Source organism: Phocoena phocoena, chromosome 18, assembly GCF_963924675.1.
Source record: "Phocoena phocoena chromosome 18, mPhoPho1.1, whole genome shotgun sequence".
In the NCBI taxonomy this organism is placed as follows: Eukaryota; Metazoa; Chordata; class Mammalia; order Artiodactyla; family Phocoenidae; genus Phocoena; species Phocoena phocoena.
The window spans coordinates 8004380-8017869 of record NC_089236.1 but is presented as its reverse complement, the minus strand read 5'-3'; positions in this window follow the sequence as shown (position 1 = coordinate 8017869).

Sequence of the window (13490 nt, the reverse complement as noted above, 5' to 3'; positions counted from 1 at the left end):
AAAACTGTCATGACAGAAAGCAGATGAGTGGCTGCCCCAGGGCCCTGGTGGGCAAATGGGATTGTCTCCAAGGGGACATTTAGAGAGATGAAAATGTTCTATATGATGATGATTTTGGTGGTAGTTTCATAAATTCATACTTTTATCAAAGCTCATCCACTTGTAACACTTAACCATGGGGTACATTATACCTCAAAGAAAATAACTCTTTTTTTTTAAGTTCCTGAGTCAAAACAGAGTAAAAGGTATAATGAGATCTATAGCAGAATTTATATTTGTGTAAATTAAAAGTAACCACAGCGTAATCCATACAATTAAATATTTCAGCCATAAATAGAAAAGAAGTATGGACACATGCTACAGCATGGGTGATCCTTGTTCTCAGTGATGCTGAATGAAAGAAGCCAGACACAAAAGGCCACATATTGTGGGATTCAATTTATATGAAGTATTCAGAATAGGCATATTTATAGAGACAGGAAGCAGACTTGTGGTTTCTAGGGCCTGGGGGAGAAAGGAATGGGAGTGACTGATGAATGGGTGTAGGGTTTTTGTGTGGGGTGATGAAAATGTTCTAGAATTAGGTCGTGATGATGGTTGCACAACACTGTGAGTAAACTAAACGCCACTAAATTGTACACTTTAACATGGTTAAAATGGTACATTTTATGTTATGTGTATTTTCCCACAACAAAGTACATGTATACTTTTCTGCTTGCGGCACTGATAGAGTAGCTTGTATTAGACCAAACTTTCCACCAAGACCTCTAAAAACAGAGTAAAATTTAGAAAACAACAACAACAACAAAGGTTTTAAGGATGGTCATCAAAGATTGGCCAAGGCAGGCAGGACATGAGGGATGGTGGACTCCCACATGGTCCCCAGTGATCCTTGCCTCATGGTATCCATGCCTTTGTGTAATCCCTTCCTCTTGAGTGTAGGTGTGACTTCTAACTTGCCTCTAACCAGTGTATCATAAAAGTGACGGGCTGTCACTTCTGTGATTCCATTACGTGAGACTGTAATGTCCCCCTTGCTAGCAAACTCTCTCTGTAGCCTTCTCAGCATGTAGACATTTGTGTAGATGAAGCAGCAGCCATGTTGGAGTAGGCCATGTGGAGGGAACTGAGGGGCTACAGCCAAAAGATGGTGGGAAGTGAGCTCTCAGCCCTGCAGCCCACAAGGATTTGAATCCTTCCAGCAACCCTGAGTGAGCTTGGAAGTGGGTCCTTCCCTGGTCTAACCTTGAGATGAGATCCTAGCTCCAGCTGACACCTTGACTGCAACCTCATGAAAGATCTGGAAGCAGAGGACCCAGCTAAGCCAGGTCTGGATTCCCGACCCTAAGAACCTGTGAAATAATAAATGTGTGTTGTTTTAGGCCTCTAAGTTCATGATAATTTGTTACACAGCAAAAGAAAATTAATACAAAGAGCTAAGCCCAAAGTTAAGGGCAATATACTGAGGTGAGCTGAACCTTCTTTATCCCCCTTTCCCTCAAGAAATAAATGGCTCATTTTCAGTGCAAAAGGTTGCGACTGAGCAGAAAATAGCTGCCTGGAGGTTTTTGCAGTTGGGAGGCAGAAGTGAACGCAGGGTTAATAAGGCAGCCAGGGCTTGAGGTGCCAAGATCCTAAAGTCAAGGGAACTACAGAGAACATTCTGTATTATTCCGTATTGCGTCTGTCCTCAAGGAATTTGCCGCATGGTAAACTGCTCTGGGTCGAGAGGCCAAGAAATGGCGCAGAAAATAGTTGCTAAGTGGCTACCTGATGAAACAGAATTTACACGGTCTCACAGAGCTGAGGAAGTAAAACTGCAGATCAGCATGAGACAAGGAAGAAGGACCCTTGTGAATATTTCAGGTTTTTAGCAGAGATCCCTAAAGTGCCAAGCCCTAGATGTAAGGACAGAATGGAAGACCAGCCCTCAGATAGCCTGAAATTCCCCTTGAATCATCTCAAATCCTGATTGGATCAGTTTTTTGCCCCTAGTCTAGGTACTGTCTAGAGGGAAATGAAATCATGTCTGGGGAAGCTAGAAATAGAAAATAAAGAGAAAATAGAGAAAATCAGTGAAATCGAAAGGTGGTTCTTTGAATAAATTACAGTGTATGTCTATGGTGGAATATTATGCAGTCATTAGAGCAAATACACACACAGACACACACACACGTGTTTTTGTATGTATTTGTTGACCTTAAGCATCTTCCTGACATTTTATTAGGTGAAAGCATCAAGTAACAAACCAGTTCATACTGTATGATCCCAATTTTGTGATTAGACGTAAAATAATGCCTTGCACAATGTATATGAATTGTAGTTTTTCCAGGTACAGGTATTACATGTGACAATCTTATTCAGATATTTTTTCTTCTTTATATATTCTGCATTCTGTGAATTTTTAATAATGAACATATGCCTTTTAATCAGAAAAAAACACAAAATGTTTCTTATTTATAAAACAAAAAGCAAAGTATTTCCTAAGTTATAAACTTAGGAGCAAAATTTGCTATTCCTAGCATGACTGGAAGCTACTCCAGAAGAGGAGGAGAAAGATGTTCTTACATTCAAGTTTGACAAGAATCCTTATAACAAATTGGACATGCTACATAATGTCAGGCCATGGGCCCAACTTCCAGGAGTGGACAGCAGGTACCCCACCTACCATCCAAGTCATGTGAGGAAAAGTACCAAAGGGACTTAATGTAGTTCTAGAGTTCAGTCCTTGCTGTGCTACAGATAATCCCCCATGCCACACCTATTGTCTTAGAGTCTCCAGGGTTGGAGCCTGAGCATCTGCACTTGTTCAGAGCCGCTCAGGAAATCCTAGTGATCCTTGAGAGTTGAGGACTTAAAGCTCTAAACTGAAGAAACATGAACAATGAACCTGTTAACTAAATAGAGGAAGGCGTGCTTTGATTCTGCAGTCGAGTAATGCAGAGCATGAGAGAAAACAAAAAAAAATTAATTTGAGGAAAAGAGAAACCTTCCCTTTTCTCACTAGAAACATTTTAAACTTTGATTTTGAATTTCCAAAGCGTGTGGGAAAATGTTTGGGGTGAACTCTTTGGTTGTGGCTTTCTTTTTTTATCCTCCATCCTCTTCCCAGGCCAAAAGCCATTTGCTTAGTTGGGAGGATGAAAAGCTGCATGTAGTGGATCACTTCCCTTCATAGTTCCATCTGGAAACTGTGGAGCCAAGAACTAGGGGAACAAGGTGCCTCCTGCCCCTGGGCCCAGTCACCCAGACTTGTGTCCCTCCCCTTCCCTTGCCCCTTGGGTCAGCGGTGAGGGTGAGTAGGGTGTTTGGCTGTGGACTCCCCGCCAGGACGACGGCTCTGCCTCCCCCTCTGCCACAGGGCACAGGAGGCCACCGTGAGGCCCCTGCTGGCCGGTCCCGTCCCAGAGGCAGCAGGGTAACAATCTCATTTCTCTCTGCTGGGCCCATGTGATGGCGAGGGAGTCATGGGGAGAGAGGAGATGAGTGAGAGTGTGCTGACCACTCACCCTCACAGATGGACACTGGCAGTGACCCCTGTTCTGTGCTGGGGAAACATCTTAATCTTCTGGCCTTAGAATTACCTTCATAAAGCCAGAGGGCAGATAAATATTCTCATCTGGAATATTGGAAAATGTATATTACCTCATTAGCAAGGACTAGCTTACAAGTTAATATAGCATGCCTTAGGATGAGTTTAGAGAGCTTGTTATGTTTTTTGTATGTTTGCTTTTTCCCCCAATTAAGTTAGCCCTGACTTCCATGTGAGGTTCTCGAATGAAATGATTTGGAAGTGGATTGCAACAAGAGAATATAAAAGCCTGTTTCTTTCACATTTTGAAGATCACTTATTGAAATTTAAGCATAAGCTCCTTGAGAGTTTGCTGGAAGAGAAGAAATGGAGGGGACTATATATCTTTCCCCTTTTGTGTGGTTTGAACTGATTATCCAGCAAATGATGATAGCTCTGATTAGACTCTTCAAGCATTGGTGTGTTCTGCTAACTTTCTTGGGTGGACTGCCTTTCTTCGTATCACTGGGGACATGATAGGACATTTCTGCATCTTAATTCCAGGCAAGTGAGTCAATACAACTTTACGTGATAATATGTCAGAATAAAACGTCACCATTAGCTTCCAATGATAGAGGATATTTCTCATCTTTCTTAAAGTGCTTACCTCAAAAAATTGTTGTTAAATGCTGATATAAATTTCTAGGTTGTATTTTCTTCATTTTGTGAGTTTCTCTTTGGAATTATATTGGCAGGTATGTCTGGGCTAATTGCGCAGCTGGTATGATGCGTTCGGTGCACCTGTGCTGGAGAGTCATTTAAATCCATTGAAAGGTCAGCACTGGTGGCCAAGGGAATCCTGTTTTGCATCATCACAAAATCATGGGCTAAATTCTCTAGAGTAGCAGCATTCAAACTATAAGTGGTTTTGGATGTTTAACAGAATGCATTTCCAGACCCACGCTTGCATCCATGCTGTGAACTGTGTACTGCGGGTACGGGTTCTCCTTCCCCACCTCCCCTTTCACGGTCTCCCTTCTCACTCTGTAAAAGAAAGGCCTACTGGTCTTCCACCCCTAACCTCACTATGATATATTGCTCTGGGTAGACAGACCCCTAGGTGCAAAACAAAGGATCCATTCAAAACCTTGGAATCAGTGATGGGAAATGACCAGGTGAAAATCCTTATGTAAATCAGGTGGTTTCCAATCCTTTGCTGTCAACAAAATTGAAGGATGATGTAATGGAGTTATTAGCTGGTAGATCACTAAACATCGTTTTGGAGGACTGAATTGCACTGTAATTGTTGGCATTATAACTCAGGATTTCAAAGAATTAAATGGCAATACTATAATAATATTATTTCCATTTCCCATCTACTTATTGATGTGCTTACATCAACAAAAATTAAAATAGCAATAAATAATATTCATCCATGAATATATAAAAACTATAAAGCTCCACTAATCTCACTGAGTTGCATTTCCAATAAAATACTTTCTTATATTTAGTAACTATCCAAAAAATCTAATACATAACTGTTGTTTTAATCAATTGTGTTTTCATAGTAATTATGATAAATCAACTGAGAATTTTTTAACATTTAAATCCTCAGAGGAAATTTTTTAAAACAATAATTCATATATATATATATATCTTTTGCCAAGAAGTATGATAGGATTATTAATAAATGGCTTTTGAGAATTGTGGGCATGAGTTTAAGGAGGAAAAACAATGATTTAAGCTTCTGCTTGTTAAAGATGAGCTCATTCCTGTATTTTTTAGAGAATGATAGTAGGTATTAAGTCACCATTGTATTTGGATTCATCTGGCTAGATCAAAAGATGATTTAGCGGTTTTAAAGTTTTTACAGTATACTACAGTTACATGTTTTATGACTACTTGAACTGTCAAAGCATAACTCACAAAATGTTGAAAACATAATTATCATACAGATAGATGAATGAACATTTTATTTAACCCACTAAAGAAGGGACCAGCGTGAGACAAAGCCATTTCAAAAAGGATGTGAGAAACTGGGGTTTTGTGTAGTTAGTGAGAGAAGAAATGCTGAAAGAAGACTGCTAAATTAGAAGCAAAACTGGCTAATTCCTACAGGGCAATAAACTCATAATCCTTAAAGGTCATCTGCTCTAGCAAACAGAAGAAAGATCAAGACACATTATTTTTCTACAAGCTAACCTCTAACTTTACAGAAATGTAAAATTATAAAATGACTGGGCTCCAATCAAGTATAAAACTAAGTCAAACTTCCATTCCCTCAAAGAGGCAGACTGTTTTAAAACTGGCTTGTTAGAAAATGCTCTTAGCAAAACATGAGAAGTTCACAGAATCATCTTTTTATCTTATTTACAAGTTTTGGATAATTCTCAGTAAAATCTATGATGAAACACTTTAAATGTTAACTTCAAAAAGGTAAGAAGAGTAACATAATTTTTCAAAATCCTTCTGAGGGCTACACGAACAATAATGCTGTAAGTGTGAGTATGCAGTTCACGCTTAGCTATGATTTAGAGGATTAGTAGGCTATTTTTGCCCAGGGTTGTACGTATTTTCTAAGAACAAAAACAGAATTAACAGCACAAGGATCAAACTCAGAAAATTTAACATAGATAGGATTCTAGGAGCGAATCCACAAATCCACAGATGGCATCATTTATCCCAATCAAGTCCTTTATAGCTGTCTTCCCCTCTCTGAGGTCCAGTACTTGAGGCGCTGTGATACGTACCAAAAGAACTCTCCGATCTTTCCCGTTTGTGTAGTTAGGAAACGAGAATCTTTGTGGGGATGGATCTCAAGGGCAGGCGATCAAGGCGGAGGAGTATAAAGTTGGATGAGGCTGAGATGGGCTTGCTAAGCACAATTCTGGATTCAGGATTTTAGCAGGAGTAGGAGGAAGAGCTCCGTTCCGTCGAGTGTCTGAAATATGGACTGAAGGTGGGAAATGCCAGCACTGGCTTGGTGTACTGCAGTTGAAGGTATCCAAGATGTAGGGATGTTGGAATGTTAACGTGGATATATCATAGAAACCCTGCTCACCCACCACGACTGTGGACAGATTTGGTAGGGGACCCCCAGCATCCTTGCGGGGTCTGTGGTTGCTCTTCTCTGTAGGTCAGAAATTACAGTGGGAACCACTACGACACAACTGGGATCTCTAAGTGCAGTGTGGATTATGGGGTCCCAGGGTGGCAGAGACCAAGAGGTGACACTTTCCAAAGGTGGAAAATACTTAACATGATCCCAGTAAAAATACCGGCATATTTTTTTATTCCTCAGCACTCAGTACTTAGATAGACCAGGCCACAGGCCTGGCCTTAGTATTTCCCTACTTGTTATGGAGTTCTCATCCAGGGGTGATTTTGTGTGCTCTGGCCACTCTGATCCACCTCTGACTCTCTGCATAGTCATTGTGAGATTCCAGCTCCTCAGTCTTATATGGAAGTGCTACCTTCAGGGAACCATTCTGAGTTGTTACAATGTTTTTCTGATCTGTACTCCCCCACTAACTGTTGGTTGTTATGAATCAGGCCTTCCTACGTCTCTGTGGGCCTGTTTGATGTTAGATACCATATTGCCCACAGATGCGTCAGTTTCTTCAATGATGTATTTGATTCTCTGGTCCCTCAAAGTGTGAATAATAGAACTTAAATGGGATAATTTGAGAACAATTACATTATCTGCTTCTTCTGAACCCCGAGGTTTTCCTCCCAGAAAAATGTATTCATAAGTCTTTTTTTTTTTTTTTTGCGGTACGCGGGCCTCTCACTGCTGTGGCCTCACTGTTGTGGCTTCTCCCGTTGCGAAGCACAGGCTCTGGACGTGCAGGCCCAGCGGCCATGGCTCACGGGCCCAGCCGCTCCGCGGCATGTGGGATCCTCCCAGACCGGGGCACGAACCCACGTCCCCTGCATCGGCAGGCAGACTCCCAACCACTGCACCACCAGGGAAGCCCCTTAGGACCTCATTTAACCTTCATTACCTCCCTAAAAATCCTTCCTCCAAATTCAGTCATATTAGGGGTTAGGGCTTCAACCTATGAATTTGGTGGGGATACAGTTCAGTCCATGACAGTTTCTTATGTTATAGCTCTTATACAACTATGAAAGGACAACTAATTGATAAAGTAAATACAAACAGCATTCCCAAACCGATAAAACTAATCACATTATTTTTTTAAGTATAGTTGATTTACAGTGTTGTATTAATTTCTGCTGTACAGCAAAGTGACTGAATGATACATATATATATATTCTTTTTCATATTCTTTTCCACTATGGTTTATCACAGGATATTGAACAGAGTTTATACAGTAGGACCTTGTTGTTTATCCATCCTATATATACTAGTTTGCATCTGCTAACCCCAAACTTCCAATCCTTCCCTCCCCCACCCCCCTTCCTCTTAGAAACAAGTCTCTTCTCCATGTCTGTGGGGTCCGTTTCTGTTTTATAGATATGTTCATTTGTGTCGTATTTTAGATTCCACATATAAATGGTATCATATGGTATTTGTCTTTCTCTTTCTGACTGACTTAGTATGATAATCTCTAGGTCCATCCATGTTGCTGCAAATGGCATTATTTTATTCTCTTTTTTATGGCTGAGTAATAGTCCATTGTGTATATGTACTACATCTCTATCCATTCATCTGTCGATGGACATTTAGGTTGCTTCCATGTCTTGGCTATTGTGAATAGTGCTGCTATGAACATCGGGGTGCATGTGTCTTTTCGAATTATATTGATAGTTTTGTCTGGGCATATGTCCGGGAGTGGGATTGCTGGGTCACATGGCAGTTCTATTTTTAGTTTTTTGAGGAAACTCCATACTGTTCTCCATAACGGCTGCACCAGTTTACATTCCCACCAGCAGTGTAAGAGAGTTCCGTTTTCTCCACACCCTCTCCAGCATTTATTATTTGTAGACTTTTTAATGATGGCCATTCCGACCGGTGTGAGGTGATACCTCATTGTAGTTTTGATTTGCATTTCTTAAAAAATTAGTGGTGACGAACATCTTTTCATAATCACATTAATTTAGTGTGATGAATTCTTTTTTCCCTAAAAGTAAATATCTGGTATTATGTTTAATAGCAGAAAAATGGAACCTCGGGTCTGGTTCTATTATGACGCTACCTGCATTCTGACTTTAGTAACCATATAGTGCAAAATATTATTAATAACCTCAAGGCGTATCAAAAGAGCTCAGCCAGACACCAATGACTGATGCTAGCTGGAAGTCACGGAGTCGCAGACCCGTGAGTCTTCCCCTGGTTTCTGGCACACACCCATGCATGGGACCTCAGCTTGACCGGGACACAGCTGGGGACATCAGCACCTCGAGGCTGTGCTCCAGGACAGGGAGCCTGCCCCTCCCCTCCTCCCCCAGCAGGTGCTCTCCCTTTTAGGCAGGAGAGCTGCCTTACAAGCCGGGGAGCTGCCTGGGCTGGAGCGCCTGCTGCTCAGGGGAGTTGCACGCTGGGAACAGCACCCAGAGCATCTTGTTAAAGCTTGAGCACACTTGCGGCGTCTCCTGTGGAGGGGAGGGAGCACCTGGTCCCAGCTAACTCACTGGCAGCCCTGCCAGGGGTGTCAGAGCCCTGGCAGGAAGCAGATCTCACACTCTAATTGGGTAATTGAGAAGAGTTTGAGAAAGGGACTGTTGGCAAAGGCGTGGGCAGTGTGTGCGGGACACCAGCAGGAATCTTGCAGTACCTCAACCCTAGCAATTTGGAGGGGCCCGAAGGGGCAACGGGAGGGGCTGTTACTGGACCACGTGCAGAGGAGCTACGTGGGAGAGGCTGTCCAACAGGAACAGATGGGCAGCGCCACCCCACGGTGCCCAGCCTGGAGGGAGCCAGAGGCAAAAGACGTCTCTCTGCACCGCCTCCCAGCCTCCTGCAGGTGTCTCCCACTGGCTAACCCAAACTGGAAGCCAGAGGGCCAGTGAGCCTCCCGGGACACGAAGAAGGATGGAGATAGATCCAAGGGGCAAACAAAACATCCAGCACACCCGGCCACCTGGAGAGAGCCTCTGGGGTCATTCTGCAGACAATCTCATTTGTCCACAGACACTTGGTTTGCTGGTTCATGATAATTAAACAGGTAACAAAAGCAATGCTGACAGTTGTAATAGCAACATTCTTAGAACAAATTGGTCTTTTGAAAACAAGATTACTATTGTGGCATTATTGAAATCTAATTTAAATGAATATTTAATCCAGTTATTGCTGGACTTGGGATCTGAAAACTATCTAAAGTTCATTTGCATGCGAATAATGAAAAAAATTCAAACTCTTAAACCAGTAATAAGGGAAATGGTTTATTCACTCCATTTTCAACAATAAATCAAGGTTTGTTGCTGTTGCTTCCACTTTGCCTTCGATGCCAATTATATCCACACATGCAAAGTCTATTTTCGTAGGTGCCATGACATCATCATCTGGCCTTTGTGGTCTACAGACTCACCATTTGTGAACCGGGTTTGCCCCTGTTCTTTTCCAACTAAACAATGACAAAGTATCATATTACTCACCCCAAACTGTTGTTTTCACATCAAGTCAAGGCCTTTATTAAGTAGCTCTTTGTGAAAAAGACTGTCATTGATTCATTATCTGAAAAAGGAAAGGTTTACTTCTGTAATTGATAAGAGAATGTGCTGTTGTCATTTTGACAACAGTGATTGCTTGGTGTCGACACAGAGAAACACAAAGATTACAGCTATAACTGGTGATCAGAACGCTTCAATTGATTATCATGTTATCTAAAAGTAAGCTCAGAATTAAAAGCTTGTCAAAGAGAATTCTCAAACTCCAAGAGAATGTCCAGAGATTTATAATCTAGGTAGGGGAACTGCGTGGAAGGTTCCTGACCACACAAGGACGTTTGTGCTTTAAAGACATTCAGAAATGTGGGCTCAAGATGGTGGAGAAGGATCTGTTTCATGTGAGCAGAAGGTCCAGGATGGTCAGTCCTTATTAACCTTTGCTGACTGACCTGCTGGTTAATGCGATTCCACACGTATTTATTGAGCATGGGCTCTGTGCTGGGCTCTTTTGCAAAGGACACAAGAACAAGTATGCCGACGTCCTTCACCTGAGGCTCCTCCAGGGTAATAGAGGAATAAGGTGGATTTAAATCAAAATGAAAAGAAACATACCAAAAAAGGAAGGCTCCCCTAAAGAACAAAAATATTATGAAATATGAAGAGCCGTATGGGCTGGTAGAAGTCTAACTTGGTACATTTTGCTCGAGCGCTCCTCCTTGATAACATGCAGTAGACGCCTTCAGACATTTACGTAAGTAGGAATTTAGCCTAAAGAAGTAATCTTAAACTCTTGAACACGTACCAAGGTTTAGCTATTAGGATGTGCATTACAGCTTATAAAATTTTATATATATAAAATATATTGACAGGTTCTCCCTGGAACCTGTCAATATATATATGTATAAATGTGTGTGTGTGTGTGTGTATATATATATATATATAGAGAGAGAGAGAGAGAGAGAGAGAGAGAGAGGAGAATGAAGGGAAAAGGGAGGGAGAGATAGGAAGAGAGTTGGGAGTTGCAGGAGACACAGTTTTTATTATTTTCCTTTCACTTTCTTCAAACAAACAATAAGAAAAACAGTTAAAGTTCCACAATCCACCTACCTGATAGGACCAACATAACCAGTCTAACTCAAAATCACCACCTTAAGTCTAAGCCAGGTCATCCTACTTCTCTTGCTTCAATTTAATCTCTTACAAAAATTAAAAGCACGGCAATGGCAAATGATCAAAATAACCAATAATAGAGAAATCCTTAGATGCATTACGGTATAAACATACAGTGAATACTCTGGGGGGGGGGTTGTTGTAGAATATTGACAGCATGTGAGATGTCCATGATGTATTAAGTGAGGAAAGCCAGTTGCAGAGGGGCATGAAATGCCATCCTAAAGCATTCCAGTCTCACTAGCTTTTTTCAGTTTCTCAAAGCAGCTGTAATCTCTCCGCCACAGAGCCTTTGCATCTGCTGTTTCTTCTTCCTAATATTCTCTCCTTCTGACCCCTTTACCTGGTTAACTGTTTTTTATTTCTGTATCTCAAATCAAAGCCCAACTCTCTGTCAGCATTTAAGTTTATGAGTTATATGCTTTATTAGTAGTAGTACTTGTTTTTGATTACTCTGTGCCCTAGATGATAAATTCTGCAAGAACAATGAATGGTGTGCTTTCACTTACCATAGCATCTCCAGAACCTTAAAACATAAGAGAGAACTTAATATTTACTGAATGAGCCAAAGTTAACTTCTGTATCCGTAAAATGATATAACCTCAAAACCTTTATTACAGCGGTGTCCTATGTTTCTGAATCCATGAATGAAAGTCAGATTTATTTCAAATTGATTAAACTCAATATGACAAAATTTTCCAGACTGATTGAGCAGATAATTCATTGTAATGAGAGAACCTTGAAGGCTTGAGATTAAGGTCTTTTCAGGATGGAGCACAGATGTGGAAACAGCACCCACCAGGAATATTTAGTGATGCAGGTCCTATATTTAGACAGTAAAATCATAGCATTTTAAAGTTCAAACTGCATTTCGTTACAAAACTGAAGCCCAGAGACATGACGCGACCTGCCCAAGGTTGCACAGTGAGGCCACAGCTCAGGACCTTTTAACGCAGTGCTCATCCCACACACCTCGATATAAAAGAGCAGAATAAGCTCCCAATTCCAGTTGTGGAATCAGTAAAAACCCGGAGGAGGGATAAAACAGGAAGGTAAAATAGTGAAAAGAAATTCTAGATTTAGCAATGTCTGAAAATATCCAGTAGACTGGTGGGCAGAGAAGCCCAGAATAATACCAGGCAGGTCTTTAGCCTCATTTCTTCTCTGCCTAACAATGACTAGCTTTTTAAAATAAGAAATTGATATTTGTGTGTGTGTGTGTGTGTGTCTGCTGATGAGATGATCTAGGTGGCACCACTGAGTGCCCAGTGTTTAGCACAATGCCTGGCACAAGGTGGTTGCTCAAAACATGTATGTCAAGCTCCCCTGGCGGCGCAGTGGTTGAGAGTCCGCCTGCCGATGCAGGGGACACGGGTTCGTGCCCCGGTCTGGGAAGATCCCACATGCCGCGGAGCGGCTGGGCCCGTGAGCCATGGCCACTGAGCCTGCGCGTCCGGAGCCTGTGCTCCGCAACGGGAGAGGCCACAGCGGTGAGAGGCCCGCGTACCGCAAAAAAAAAAAAAAAAAACCCATGTATGTCGAGTGAATGAAAGAAAGAACAGGCAGGCCATGCTCAGACTCCCCTGATTCACCCACTTGTCTGCCAATGGGAGGAATCACTCGTACTGTGGTAGGCTGAACGGTGCTCCCTCCCCAAAAGATATCCAGATATCCACGTCCTAATCCCTGGAGCCTGTCGATGTCATTTTATATGGAAAAAAAAAAAAAAGAATTTTGCAGATGTGATTAACTAAAGGGTCTAGAGATGGGGAGGTTATCCAGGTGGGCTCTAATGCAGTCACGTGTATCCTTACGAGAGGCTAGCAGAGGGGTATTTGATACACAGGCATGAGATGAGAAGTCAGAGTGACCACGGGGGTGGAAATTGGAGTTATGCGACCACAGCCAAGGGGTGCAGCAGCCGCTAGAAGCAGGAAGAGGCAAAGAATGGATTCTCCCCGAGAGCCCCTGGAGGGAACGCTGTCCTGCCAACACCCTGGCTTTGGCCCAGTGATGCTGTAATAAATTTTGGTTGTTTAAAGCCACTAAGTTTGTGGTAACTTGTTACATCAGCCACAGGGACAGATTTTGGTCCTGGGAAGTGAGATGCTTCTGTAACAGATGTCTAGGAATGTGGAAGTGGCTTTGGAACTGGGTGGTGGGGAGAAGCCGGAAGAATTTTTGATATGCATCATAGGAAAAGCCTACACTGCCTTAAACAGACTTTTGGTAGAAGTGG